The sequence below is a fragment of the Poecilia latipinna genome, unplaced genomic scaffold (assembly GCF_001443285.1).
Source record: "Poecilia latipinna isolate Pla-1442-1.1 unplaced genomic scaffold, P_latipinna-1.0 Scaffold710, whole genome shotgun sequence".
In the NCBI taxonomy this organism is placed as follows: domain Eukaryota; kingdom Metazoa; phylum Chordata; class Actinopteri; order Cyprinodontiformes; family Poeciliidae; genus Poecilia; species Poecilia latipinna.
In genome coordinates, this window is record NW_015113326.1 from 60,630 (window position 1) to 75,584 (window position 14,955).

A 14,955-nucleotide genomic window follows, 5' to 3' on the forward strand; every position below is an offset into this window, starting at 1 on the left:
AACCTGTAACTGTATTTAGCCATTTTAATTAATGAGTGTGACTAAGGTTGATTGTGAGTAAAAAGTTGCCCTCGCAGAAAAGAATAAAAAACATTAATTTGAAAATTATAGTTTTGTACCTAAGATATTCCATTAAAAAAAAATACATATATATATACAAAGAAAAACACAAAAGTCTCCATCCATCTGCATCAACTTCCTTTGTTGGAGTATTTGTTGGCTGCACTTTGGACATCCATGGTGTGAATATAACATTTTCCAGCAATGTACTTCAGGTTAGGATGTTTTCACACCTGATAGGCCAGTAGAGTCTGTTAGATTGGGGACCAAAGTTGCAACATTTGCTACATTTTCAAACCAAACCGTTTGAAAAACTGTTCCCCTCCCCGCCTGTGGGGGCACTGCACTAAGAACCACTGAAGGAAATGACAGAAAACTCGTAAGACATTAGCACAACTTCCTTCCTTGCTAAAAAACTAAAAAAAAAATTGAGAGCCGACAGATTTTAGCAGTTGTAGACTTTCTTTTTCGTTTTTGGTAAAAAACCACAAGACAACTATCCTTACACTAGCGTTTGCTTTGGTTGTATTTACCCAGAATCCCCTGCGACTGCTTTTGGAGCGGTCTCCGGTTTGCTTGAATTCTCATATGGATTCACGCTGCAGCAGAGTTCAGTTTAATCGAACCAATACCAAGGTTTATAGGTGGCCCAGCGTTTGGCTTTTTGGTCAATTACGCCTTCACAACTCCCCAAATGAGCCGGACAAATGAACTAGAGTTCCAATAAAGCGAACTAAACAGGGCTGGTGTGAATGCAGCCTCAGATTCTGCCAAAAATGATGGAAAACCAAACCTACAGCTGCTGTCTAGTACTTGTACAGATCACCAATTGGTCACAAGGTAATGTCCCGGCCCCACATGAGCCTGTAGCTCCACACAGACAGTACCTGAGTGCCAAGTGTTGTAATGAATTTACAGCAGCTGCACAGTGTGACTGCAGATGAGTTCCCCTTCAAAGTCAAACTAATCAAATCCACACAAAATAGCTGGCAATTTTCAAACTCCCATCTCTGGCAGTGAGTGTCCTCTCCTAGCGTTACGGCATTAATGAGGCACAGCATGTTGGTGTGTGCAGTTCATGAGGCTGCACAGATAGACACTGGAGAAACTTTGGACCTTTTGAAAACCAGAATTTAGGGAGTGTAAGAGTGGAAGCATAACGAGAGCATTATCCATGCCTGTGCACGTACAATTTACAGGCTGCAGAGTAGCTGGTTTCATTTCAACCACCTCTTGCTTCATCTGAGGCTACAGAAGGCTTGCTTTAGCGTCAGCGGGGAGAAAAAGGCTTGCAGTACATGTAAAATCGATTTCTTCCAGTTGGTGATCTAAGTTGGTATGTGCGCATGTTTGTGAGGAACAAGCAACCAACAGCAGCGCTCAACAGAAATCGATATTTCTTCGATCAGAGAACAGCATTAAAGGCCCGGATTTGTCTTTTGTTTTTTTCTTTTTGCAGCTTTTCTTACAGAAAGGACTGAACACCTCAGATCAGGTTAGAAACCAAGCAGGACGCAACAAAATATGTTTAGATTTGAAAGTACAGATGCTTCCTGGCTACTCAAGAAACTACAGCTTTGACTTTCCAAATAATCTGAATTTATGCAGAAACAGGAGAACGTCTACAGTCTGGCTCTGATTGAAGTAAATTTAATCCAATTCTCTTCAACAAGACAAGAGTAGATAAAAACAGGAGCTAACTGGACAGAAGATTTTCCCGGTTATCAACGGTCCAGTCTAACAGTGAGACTTTAAAACCACTGCTGTGCCACCAGTTTAAAAATTAAATCAAACTGGTTTCTGTCAACAACAAAACATTTGTCTTTTTAATGTATTAAAGTTTGTATCCATCTGTCTTTTCCAGCTGACCAAACGTACTGGACTGCTCGGATTGCCAGTTGGGTTGCTAGGTGACGACCGGAATTCCGCCGACGTTGCTAGGTAACGGGTTGGGCTCTGGGCTCTGTAACTTAAAATCTTTTTTCTAAATTAGCTAAATGTTTAATCTACATTTTCCCTCAGCTTTCCATCGCTGCGTACATTCGTAAAACAGTCACGTTGTTTTCCCCTCACTCTCCATGTGCCTATTTGTTAAGATAAAAATAAGTATTGATGTTATTATAGCTGTAATAAACTGAAAACATTTAAATTTTCTGTTTTGAAATGAAAACGGTTAGAACAAGCTGAACAACTTAGTGTTAAATGTTTCTGTTAACATGATCAAATGAAAATGTGATGTTTTACCTCAAGGTCATCATACTGTGACAATATCCTGATGCAAATAATTATGATTTGCATATTAATATAAAATACTATATTTATACTTTTTTCCCTTTTAACAAGTCTATAAAAATGATCATCATAATTAGAGTAAATAGCTTTTTTTATTTTTTACAAGGATATAATTGTTTAAATTTTGCATCAAAAACAAGCTGCATGTTTTACATTTTTGTTGAAAATGTTGAGTAACTTCCAGACTGTCGCATTTCTACTCAGCAGTGAGAATGTCGTGCCGACTCTAGATGTACGGTTCCATCTTTTCCTGCATTGTCACTCACGCTGTTTATTTTTCTGCAAATATGAGCAGGCTGCTAACTGTATCCAAAGCACAGAGCATTTTGTTTCCATTTCCAGGAGACGTTGTAGATGTGAGCAGATGCAGGCTGCAGCCCACCTGTTTACCACACCAAACGCTCGCTCACAGGCTGCTTCATCAAAGCGTCCTCTGCAGGCTGCCTCTTCTTCTTTCTGTTCACTTCTGCAGGCACTCCAGTATTGATTCTTCTGCTTTGTTAGCCTTTCTTTCTAAAAACAACACCTCCTTCACTTTTGAGTGCTTGCTTTCCATGTGTGTAACATCCTGGGCATGTCTTTCACGCGAGCTTCCTCTGCATCCCGTCGTCCAGCGAATCCACTCCCTGCGCTCTAATTGACCAACGGCGGCCATTTTCTCCTTAAGATGAACATTTGCTTTGGGCTGTAAGGCAACGTCCCAGAGAGCAAAATAATCAGACCCAGGAGGACAGTTTTCAAAAGATGATGGTGCAAAAGAAATAAAAAATAAAAATCAACATCACTACACACTGGAACCACCACTGACATCCTGCGTCTGGGCAGCGTTACACGGAGTTACACGTATTCACCTGAGCTAAGTCCTTCTGAGAACGGTCCAGCATCAATAATGAATTTAGCCTGGAGCTAAACAGCTAGGAGTGCTGTTCACTATACATAAGGTTCAAGACAATCTCCCTGCATGCTGCTGGATGGGAAAGCTGCTCCAGCATCGAGCTGCATCACTGGAGTTATTCAGAAATCCCACCTAATGTGCCAAAAGTATTCGTATCTCCTGAACTGTTTCATGTTTTTACTCATTATATCCCCCAACCTTAATGTCAGAACTGGGAGATATGGCTTAAAAATAAAACCTTTTTTACCCTGTCCTCGCTTTTTCTTCTAATTAAGAAATGACAAATAACAGAAAATATCTTCAGAAAGTTTTTTGGGGGTTTTTTAAACCAGGGACAGGCCATGAGAATTTTTTTAAATTAATTTATTTCATTCATTTCCAGCTTAAAATTAATGGTAAATGGACAAAAAACAAATGTTTTAAATAAAATGGCTAATTTTATTTACACTAGATATATTATAAAAGTAGATTTATTATAAAATAAGGAAATAAGCATCAATTCATACAGATTAATCTTCAAACTAAAGGTGAGCGATATTGCAAAAAAAATATGCTACAATATTTTTTTTACTGATATTCCACATTTTTGTTTTAGAAAATCATTACATTAAAAAGTTTGATATATAAAAATCACACAATATATTTAGATAAATAGAAATTAAGCCAAAAAAAGTCTGAAATCAGCAACAAAATGGAAATAAAAATACTTAAATACACAAATTAAACAAGCTGTTGCAGTTTGACAGTATTAGTTTTACAAGATGTTAAAATGTTTCTTTTTTTAAATGTAAACATAATGTGCAAAACTAAATCTTGTTTTAATATAAAACGTAATGTAAAAACAGGAAAAGCTTGTGCTCACTTCCTGTTGATCTCTGAACATTTCCACTGAACCAATGAAGCAAAAATAATTTATTTTTTAGCTTTTATGTCCCTACTTATTCTCAAATAGGTTGAAGATATAAAAACTGAGCATTTTACTCATCTGAAGGCCTCAGAAGTGTGAGAAAGTCGGTTTACGTTTTGCAACAGAACTCACTTATACCAGCAAGCTCAATAACAATGCGTAATTCACTTCACACTCCTAAATGAAGATGGGAGGAGTGTGATAAAAAAATACATTCATCTTCTCTAGTTTGAGAAGCAAGAAGTCTCATTTGCATCTGTGAGTATCTACCAGGAGAGGTACTAGCTATAATCCTATTAATCAGGCCAATTGGCTCATAATTGGCTCTCATCACGTCCCTGCAGATGCCATCAGTCAAGCCTCAACATTACTGCCAGACATCTAAAACATGAGCTAACTCTCCTGGCTGGAGGGAAACGGCTTCATTCTCATCTCTGCTGTCACTGTAGAGAAACAGAGTGTGGAGCGAGCTGCAGATTGCCATCTGATCCAGTAAACAAAGCCGTATGCGTCTGAAACAGACGTCTACACGCGGCTCTAAAAATATGATCCGGATCGGAGGCGAAGGCGGGATTTAATCACTGGAACCAAAGTGTGATAATGTATGGGCACATAACAGACTGCTGCATGAACGAGGCTTTCAGAGAAGAAGAATTGGCCTCTTTATGGAATAAAAGCTGGTTTATGTGATTAAAGGTACAAATCTGGAGGTACAACAGTTGAATTAATCAAACATCCGACTCCTCTGGTTTGGAATCAACTATATTTTGTTACCTTAAAACACCAGCTGACTTTCTTGTTTTCCAAGCCCAGAGATACAAAATACTGGCTCGGAAGGACATTAAAGATTTACGCCGTTTTCACACCTGATGGTCTGATGGACTCGGTTCGATTGGGGAACAAAATTGTATTTCGCTTTAACACTGCACTGTGTCAAACGAACCAGAACCGTTTGGAAAATCTGTTCCCACCCTCACCTGTAGCCGAGTACAGGACTGCTGCTTGTTTCCAATACAAAGAAAGAATATAGCGCAACGTTTCTGCACTGCGAATGCAGTCACAGCCATACAGTTGCTCAAATTAGTAATAACAAACAGTTTTTTAATTAATATTGATCGTTGTCACAACACAGCACCAGAAAATGTTGCTACACAATTTTAAGTCCATGTCACCCACCCCTACTGAGAAGGTTTCTAGTAAACTAAAAATGCTACTTTTTACTGGTTTTTCTTTCCTGAGGAGGCATCAAAACTCCAGAAAAACAGATCAACAATGAACTGATATTAGCAGCAAGCCTGAAGTCATTTAATGAGGAATATTTTGCTCTCATTTGGGGAAAAAATTAGTTTTAAACTCATTGGGGAATCAGAATTCTGAGAAAAATAATTCTAAAAAATAAGACAATTCTAAGAAAGTCAGAATTTGGACGGGAAGAAATAGAATTGAGAAAAATAAGTGAATTCTGAGGGGAAAAAAAGAATTCCGAGTTTCAAGTCAGAATTCTGGAAAAAAGTCAGGATTCTGAGGAAAACAAAGTCAGGCTCGCCTCTACGACCCAAAAAGTGCGATGGCTCCAGTAGCATCGGTACTTTTCCTTCCTTCTCATTAGTTTTGAAACCTTTATGTTTTAAAACTAAATGTTTAATCTACATTTAGTAGATTAACGTTGGTGTAACTTTATGGCTGAGTGCAGCTGCACTTATTCTCTGAACTGTCCTGGTCAGAACCAGGAACTCCGTGTTTGAGCTCCGGCTGCGTGTTCGTCTCTGGACTGGAGCTGCAGGATGTTCTGATCATGTCAAACAAACGTAAACATGTTCTTGCTCTTTGCTGATCAGCCCAGACCAGCACATTTTAACGCAAAGCAGCAAAGCGAGGAGGAAAAAGTACAAAAACAACAAGGAACAATGAGAAGGAACTACTTCAGAAGATTCATTCCACTTCTGGTATGGCTTGAAAATAAAAATCTCAATTTGTTTTTGGTACCAGATCTGATTTTTTCTTTTATAAACAATTAAAAAAATATTCAGAAAGCGGCTTTTATTTCACTATTAGTTGTACAGGTTGCAAGAATATTTGTTTATTTTTTATTAGGAGAATATACTCATAATAGAATAGATGCAATTTTACCAGAAGAATATTTTAAAATTATGAGAAAAGCAGCTTCTAGAGTCATAGAAATGCCAAAGTCCTGCAACATTTCCTTATTTTTAAGCAGAAACTTAAAGTACAACTTAACAAGACACTCATTTTAATTTTTTTTTATGTTTTGGTGCCTGATTTTTCTTGAGATTACCATTTTCTTCTTGTAATATGATTTAATTCTCATTAAAAATGTCAAACAAATTCAAAATCAAAATAAACAGAAGCTACAAAAACCTCTCAACTATGCAAACATAAGGAGTAAAGTCCAGATTTTACTAAATTTAAATCTCAGAAGAAAAAAATTGATTTACTGATAAAATTGATTCAGCTTTCAGCCATACACTGCAAAACTTAAATCCTATTTTTATCAAATTCAGGTGGAAATATCTTAATACACTAGAAATAAGAATCATTGACTTTAAGCAAGCTTGTATATCTTGCTTAAATATTACTTGTAAGTTAGTTTTGTCTTACTTCACGTGCAATAATATGATTTTGTGTTTTTACAGTGTCATTTCCAGGTTCTGGCTTGAATTTTGGTCAAAAAAATTAAAGTTAGCGCCTTGTTTGTGAAGAATCGTTGGAAATCACAGAGAAATGATTAGAAGCAGGGAGCAAAAATAAAATAAATAAATAAAAAGTTATGTTCCTCTGTGTGTGGACCTGGTGGAAGTCTGACATATGTGAGGCATTTGCCATTTTTATGGGACACACCATGTCTGGATTTATTGGTCCATACGGGAACGCGGGGTTAGCGGATTATCTGAGGCTCTGTAACAACAAACTCTCCTGCAGCAAAGGTCCCGAATCCCCTGAATAGGCCTCTGATCCTGGTGGGCGAGTGATAGCTGTGTGTCGCAGTGATTTAATGTTTCCTCTTAAAGCTGAAATCAGCGATGAAAGGCTGAGTCACAACAGACAGAGCAGAAGACGCTGCATCTTGAAATTAGTGCCTCATAACCCATAAAACCTGGACGATTCAATAAACACGAGTTTAGGTTGCAGAGATCCAGCAGAGAAACGGGGAATGTTGTCAACACAGGTTGAGTATCGATGTTTCCTTTAAATTACAGAACCTCCTGGCGATTTTTTTTTTAAAGTTTCCCAAACTTTTCCTTCCTTCAAACAGTTTTAGCTTCTGATCTGGGATTCCTTTGCAAACTAGCAGACCGGCTACAAAACATTTTTTATTTGTTGTTTAGTAAATGTTGCTTCATACCTTCTGATTTTAGCTAGCACTGAGTTCAGCTGGGAAAAATTTGATGATGAATTTTCCACGACAATCCCTCCGTTTGATAAAAAATGTTAAATATTTGTATAATAAACCATCAAATTTCATTTAATTTCCAAAGTTAAGGTTTTATCTCCATCTTCAATAAGTTATTTTTACTTATAATAATACTGATTGAAAAACAGAAAAACATTTACTGGATTACAGTTTTTCCCCACTTTTTCTCATCTTCACTCAAACTTTGAGGCCCAACCGGTGCCATGTCGCGGCCCCACAGTAGGCCGCGGACCCTACTTTGAAAGACACAGATTTAAGCAACTTGGATCAGTTCTTAAGCTCTATTCTCACCCAACTAATTCTCATTGGTTTTTTACATAATTTACATTTGTTTAGGGTTGAAACGATTAATCATCTTAATCGTGATTAATCAATTAATTAAATAATCGTCAAGTAATTTAGTAATGATTAATCGTTACCTGGAGTAAACAGACTAAAACATGAAATTTCCTTTAAATAAAAAAACAACATAATTAGGGGAGATATTACACCAATTTGTACAAAAATGATCCGAATGCGCAGTTTATAAAAAATACAAAATATTATGATTAGAAATTGTATTTTTTAGAATTTATTTTTTCAAATAATTTTTTGCTGTAAAAAACAACCTATTTAAAACAATAATTAAGCCAAAAATCAACAATAAATGAATAAATTTTGCATTTAAGATAAAAAAACTCCTATTGTGCCCTTCAGACAGTAAAATTTTTATATTCCTGATTTTTTTAGATTCATATTTTAGTATTTATCTAATAATGTATGAAAAAGGCCATTTTTCTTTTTCCGATTAATCGATTAATCGTCAGGAAAACTGGAAAATTAATCAATTACTAAAATAATCGTTAGTTGCAGCTCTATATGTTTTAAGCACTCATCCTCTGAAAATATCCAAATAAATATTTGTCCTGATTATTATTTCTGCCTTGAAATGCATCCTGCACCTCATATCACCCCAGACCTGCGACTACATTTAATTTTTTACAGTCTAGGGAGAATTTAATAAAACACCTTAAAATCGGCGGAGCCTTCTGGCATGTTTCAATCCGTCCAAGTCACTGACGATTTGAGAGCACACACTTTCCGCCTTATTATCATTACCTTTCAAATTGAATGCTTGTCGTGTCAAGCTTATGGGTGCTGATTGCAGCAAATCAGGATACGGCGATCTGACAGACTGAGAGCTTTCCCTCAATCAGCAGGTCACAGTTTGAGATGCCGACATTTTCAATCTTAGATCCCACTGATGTGGCAAAGATGGAATATTTCATTATGGTTGTGGATAAACAGAATTAGAGCTCCTCTCTCGTATCTCTGCGCTTCAACGCTGGTTAGGAGACACAGCAGTCGCCGCGCTATTACCCAAAACCTTAGAGAGCAGCGGCAGCACAGATTGGATTCTGATTGCACGGGCCGTCTGCAGTAAATCATTTCTTGAATATCACAAGAATGTGATTTTCAGAAATCAGCCTAAGCAGCACAGAGACATCTGTGGCCAGAGTGTGATAACCCTCTGGACATCGTCCTCAGTCTGTCACCAATTCTGACTTTTTTTGTCTTCAAAAAGAAACAAAATTGAGTTTGTTTTCTTGGTATCAACATAAAAAATAGATTTTAGTAAGCAACAGGTGTCAAACTCAAGGTCTGGGGGCCAAATCCAGCCCGCCATTGCATCTTACGAGGCCCTAAATACTAGCTTAAATATTATTTTATCAATGAAAAATGTATCAAAGCAGGCTTTATTTGCATTATGCTAGCTTTTTGCATTTGTGCGATTCATTGTGAGAAACATCTGGTTAAAGTGATACTAACTCCCACCAGTAGGGGGCAGTGCGTCATATCTTCTACACTGCTGCCTCAACTTTCATTAAAGTCAAACTCCAGTTTGTGATCGAGTTTTTGCTTTAATCTAACTAAAGTTTGTTTGCCTCGAAAGTCCGGTTTGTTTGGGGAAGTGAGAATGAAAATCGAACTCTGAGGTGGACCTAAAGAACGAACTCTGGTTCGGTTTGAATCCACATGTGGATGCAAGAGGACTGGAAAATGCTCCAAAAGCAGGAAGTGGAGTACAGTGCAAGGCATTCTGGGTAACTACAATCAAAACCAACATGCAGGAGAAATGGCTTGTGGTACCAAAGACAAAAGAGAAACAGCTGATAAAATCTGTTTCTGTTTACATTTTGTGAAGAAGGAAGTTGGGTTCAGTGTTTCCTTCAGTTGTTTTTGGTTCTGGTGTTTTGGTCTCAACTCGCTCCTGTTATTGAAGGATAATTTTGTTTACAGAGACTTCATAATTTATTCATTTTGTTATTTTGTGTAGTTGTGTATAAATTAAAATGTCGTCCAGTTCCAGTGTTAAATGTTAATTAGAATTGAAAGTTTACTGATGTTTGAGAATGTGTTCTTGCATTTGTCTCTCCACACAATAATAATATTGTTTATTGCAATAACTTCTGGGACAATTTATCATCCAGCAAAATCTGTTTTGACGCTGTGTGAAAATGAACCGCAGCAGCTGAAAATGTAGCAAATGTTGCAATTTTAGTCCCAAATGAGCCGAGATAGGACGATTCCTACATATGGACCAAAAGTGACCCAGATCTAGGGTTAGCATAAGAAATATTTGGATTTTCAGACTTTATTTAAAATCCTATTATATAAACTAGGGAGGCACCGATTTATTGGCCAGCTGATTTATTGGTGCCGATTTCCTCAATTTCGGGAGATCAGTGATTGGCTGATTTTTACACATGAAGCTGATCTTATCCACCTGAGCAAAGGCCTAAGAATCAACCACTGTCCTCTTTTGGTCTCCAGCGAGAAGGTTTGACCGACAGACCGGCCCACCAAGTTATGTCTGCATGTTTAAAATTAACAATAGTGCCTTCACTGTTGCCAACTCAACAAATTTCTTGCTAAATTGAGCCACATTTCAGGCAGAAAAAAAATTATATCGGCCCAAATCGGAATCGGCAGGTTAATCTTTTTTAAGGATCGGTAATCGACCAGAAAACTGCAATCGGTGCAGCCCTAATATAAATAATCCATTCATCCCATCCATCAACATGAAAAACCTTAAAGCTTCACCTCTCCTTAAGGCTTTAGGACCCAGAAGAAACCAATTACTCAGACATCTCCAGTAATTAACATGAAGGATAGTGACGTCTAATGCTGCCTCAGCTCAACCACCCTGACAGAGGAACCGGCTCTAATGAGACGAACCCCAGGGACTCCGGCCTCGCCGCCGCCGTTTCTGCCGCAACTGGAAGTGAGTCATCCTGAAAGCCCGGCGACCGGAAAGCAGGTGGGAGGCGCAAAAAAAAAAAATCCACTTAAAAAAGAGAATTTTGAATATTTCCAACGCCACTGTGGTTTTAAATTAAAATTTTAACTACATGCAGGGAGATTTTTGCAGACAGTTTTAAGGCTGAGTCACTTCCTGATGGATCTAATTTGGCTTCCCATTAAATGACCAGATCCTGTTGATTAAATCGTGATCCACATCTGGGTATGATCAGTACTGATTAAACCGTTTCCAGTAATCTGGAGGCTTCCTCTTTTTTTAAATAAACAATATCTGAAATTTTCTTCTTTGTCCCACAGAATAATTTTGCCAAGTATTCTTGCTCTTCTATCTAGTGCAAATATCCAAGTAAACTTAAAATATGACAAAAGTTACTGTATGGTAAGATATAGAAGCAAATTTTAGGTCAAGAATTTATTAAGATTGATGAAAAATATGAGTTACACTGGCAAATTATTTCACTTTTAATATGGAAAATGTTATAAGTGAATCAATTCACCAGTGGAATTAATTCTTTTTCATTAATTTAGACATTTTAAGTGGCGAAGCTTAAAAAAAAAACTTATTTCCCTACTTTATGACACAACAGGAGGTTTTAACTGCAAGCTATTTTTATTTTTATATAAACAAAGAGCCTTTTTGTGTGTTTTTTTTAAAGGGCCTTTTTTTTAGAACAACGCAGCCTCCTGAAATTGCACATTGCTGTTTTATAGTCTTTTGGTCATGATTTCAGGTAAAATGTTGACGAAACTGTTTCCAGAAAACAAATTTCACACCTAAATCCTACCAGGAGTCTTTAAATATCAAACAATAGAAGATCTTCTGCAACAAGATTTAGAAACAATCACAGATGAATTTACTTGCTGTGACAAACAATTTGTACTTGCAGAAAAAAATACGATTGTATTCGTCCTTTACAGTGAAAAGAAACCAAGCAGACAAAAACAATAAATCCAGCGTAAGAAAAACACAAACATTGAGCTGCTTCCAACAAATACCCTAAATTCACATTTGTGCCATGTCACAGCTTGAGAAGGGGAAAGAAAAACGCTGCTTTGCTTTGAAATGATAGCCTGGGGTTAGCAGTTCCATTTGCCTTTTCAGAGATAAGGCCAGAGAACAGAGCCCCTCTCTGCGCTGCCAACACTTACAGAAAGTAACGCGCTAAGGGGAGAGTTTGGAGAAATACAGCTGACACTTTGGCATTTGTAGCGGTCAAACTAGAAACACAGCACTGCTGGAACTTTTAATGAAAAAGGGATTTCTCTTCTTGCTGCGTCAACGGGTTCCTTTAGACAGGTGATAACTGGAGTTGACCAGAATGTTCGGGTTTTCAAAGTAAAGTTTTAGTGCTGCTGCACATTCTGCGGCAATACCTAAAAAAATCCCTTCTGCTGCGTGTTGCACAATCACAAATGTATTAAAACATAAATATTAGCAAAATTACTGATCATGCCAATGATTAGTGTGTATACGTCTCACTTCAGAGTGAGCTGTTTCAGGACCTCCTGTCACTTTAAATCCAAATAAACTCAAAGTTTACACTCGCGTGAAAATGGCTGCAAACAAATGCAAATTATACCACTGTACATCATTGAAAAGCAGAAATGGAGCCTCCTGCACAACCAACAAGAATGCAGTAAGTGGTTTCTGAATGATAAGTCAACAGTAAAACACTTCTTTTTTCCAGGAGCAATTGTACAGCGCAAACAGCTGTAAAACCAGCTGACCAAATGTACTGGAGCTCAACTTGAGTTGCTAGGTGATGGGCTGGACTTGCCCAGGGTTGTTGTAGTACAGGTGGAATGTGACTTCATTCATTCTGGAGGCTTTTGAAACAGCTTCAAACATCAACTTATTACCAAAAAACAACTGGGTGGCTTTTTTAAGTGTGTGGGTGTGTTTAAGAAGCAATAGAGATCCAAATGGAAGAACAAAAACATGCAAAATGTGAATTTTGAATAACAGATTTAAGTCATTTTTACTCCAATGTAACAATGATCATTATGAACAAACCAAGTTTAGATTCAGGCTACAGAATAAGTCTCTAAAAATGAAGATCTGTGTCTCTAAGGCTGTGTTCATACTGTTGTTTTTCTTCCCACTTGCGTGTATCAGAACGCAGAATAGCGACGCTTGTCGAGTACCAACGATGTTCAGGTCGGATGAATGTGACCTGGCCGATCATATTCTGATCACATTTCAAAAGATCAGGAACATATTGAACATCCAGGTGACCTGGGTCACATTAAAAAAAACATCTGACCCGTTTTGTTCAGACTGTCATGAAAAGATCCGATGCAGGTGAAAAATCGGAATTGGGTCGTAGCCTTTGTTCTAATCAAGTCTATCCATGTGGTTTTTGGAGGAAAGCTCCAGCTTGGGTTGCTAGGTAACGGATGGAATTCTGCTGGGGTTGCTAGGCAACAGGCAGTGCCTGCTGATTTGTAACGTCACATTCTGAAGGCTTTTGAAACGGCTCATTTTCTAGACACCAAAAACACCCCATAAAATTATTGCCAAAAAACAAACAAAAAAAAAAACATCTGGGTATTTTTTAAGCATTTGGGCTGTTTTTAGAAACAGTAGAAACCCAAATGAAAGCATAAAAATATGCAAAACATGATGTTTGCTTAACATGTCTTATTTAACTGTCATGTCATTTGTACAGTACGCCTCTCAAACAGCATTTCCCACAGAAATGATTGAGTGTGCTAAATATTTCTTTATTGTGCCGAGGGCTTTGCAGCGACAGCCCCGTGTGAATAAGACAAACTTAGACTATTCCTCATGGACACAATTAAATAAGCTGAGCTTTCTGTTTTTACTTTTAGCCACCGGTTTTGATTATGTGTCATTTTCAATCATTAGTCCCTCACAGGAAGAGTCCAGGAATATCCAGCAGGCTGTCGCACATCATGGGCGTAATGAGTTGAAGTGAAACTGAACCCTGCTGAAGAAAAAGTCCTCGTTTTTGCCATTTCATTAGAAGTAAGCAACAGACTTAATGACTTTTCAACTGGCAAAGGTCTTCTGATGAACCTGGAGATTTGATTAAATAAGAGAAAGGCCGGAAATGTCACCGATTGTGCTAGAAGGACAGCAAAGGTTTGGGTAACTGGGTGGAGGGAGGATGGTTGTGTAATGAAAACCAATTAGAGAACAAATTTCACACCTCTTCCCCTTCACGTCTGACGGCCACAGCTGCCGTCAAGCGTTGAGCGCCGAGTCACGCTCGCCATCCGGCAAATCCACATCTGTGTCCCGCCTTGTCAGTCAACTTCACCTCCACACGGACTCCTCCTTTCCCAGCCTTACCGGCCTGGACCCGAAGGAAAGAAAGTTTGGGATAACACAATCAAAGAATCGAGCCGTGGATTCAAATCCGAACAATCAGACTCCTGCTGCTGACCGGCGCTCCTGCCGGTTTCTCCGGGAAAAAAAAAAAAAGGGAGTGGGCCGAGATTTTAAGGAGCCTTTGACGCAGACTGTTGCCATGGAAACGCAACACTGCCTGCAATAAGTCAATGAGTGAGTAAGCAGAGGAAATAGGAGAGGGTAAATGGAGAGGAAGAGAGTTTTTGACCGGAGGTTTTTTTTTTTTTTTTTTTTTTCTGTTTAAAAAAAAAGCTCCATGTTTCGCTAACTTTCAATCAGCAAAAGGAAGCAGGGAAAAACTGGTGTGAGTCTGAATGCAGAACAACCAAACAAAAGCAGTTTGTAAAATAACATAAAAATGTTTTAAAAAAAAAGATCAATCATATTCCAATAGAAAAGAGCACTGCCGTTTCTCGTTTTTATTCAAGTTTTCTGTGATTATTATCTTCTGAAACTATGCACAGAAGACATGAGTTGTGGAGGATGTTGTCGTTGATTCTGTCTCGAAATATTCTCCACCTCCTGTTGGGGTTTGTTAGTTTTATTTGTTTGCTTTCTGATTTGTATTAAGAAGTCGATGTTTATTTGTTTATTTGCGATTCAGCTTTTGTGGAACATTCCAGAAAAAATGTAGCTTGGGAAGCTAAAATAGTTAGCGGTAATGCTACCAGACGTGCTATTGGCTAGTG

General features: G+C 37.9%; 1 protein-coding gene and 1 long non-coding RNA gene across 3 annotated transcripts in view; both read right to left on the reverse strand.

Moving 5' to 3' along the window:
• The window catches only part of LOC106955151 (uncharacterized), a 12,278-nt gene extending 11,839 nt beyond the window's left edge, over positions 1-439 (reverse strand). The window contains exon 1 of the long non-coding RNA XR_001426516.1: positions 359-439. This is a non-coding gene — a long non-coding RNA (uncharacterized LOC106955151). The remainder of the gene's footprint in view (positions 1-358) is intronic.
• The window catches only part of magi2a (membrane associated guanylate kinase, WW and PDZ domain containing 2a), a 116,099-nt gene that overhangs the window by 31,529 nt on the left and 69,615 nt on the right, over positions 1-14,955 (reverse strand). The window lies entirely within an intron of this gene.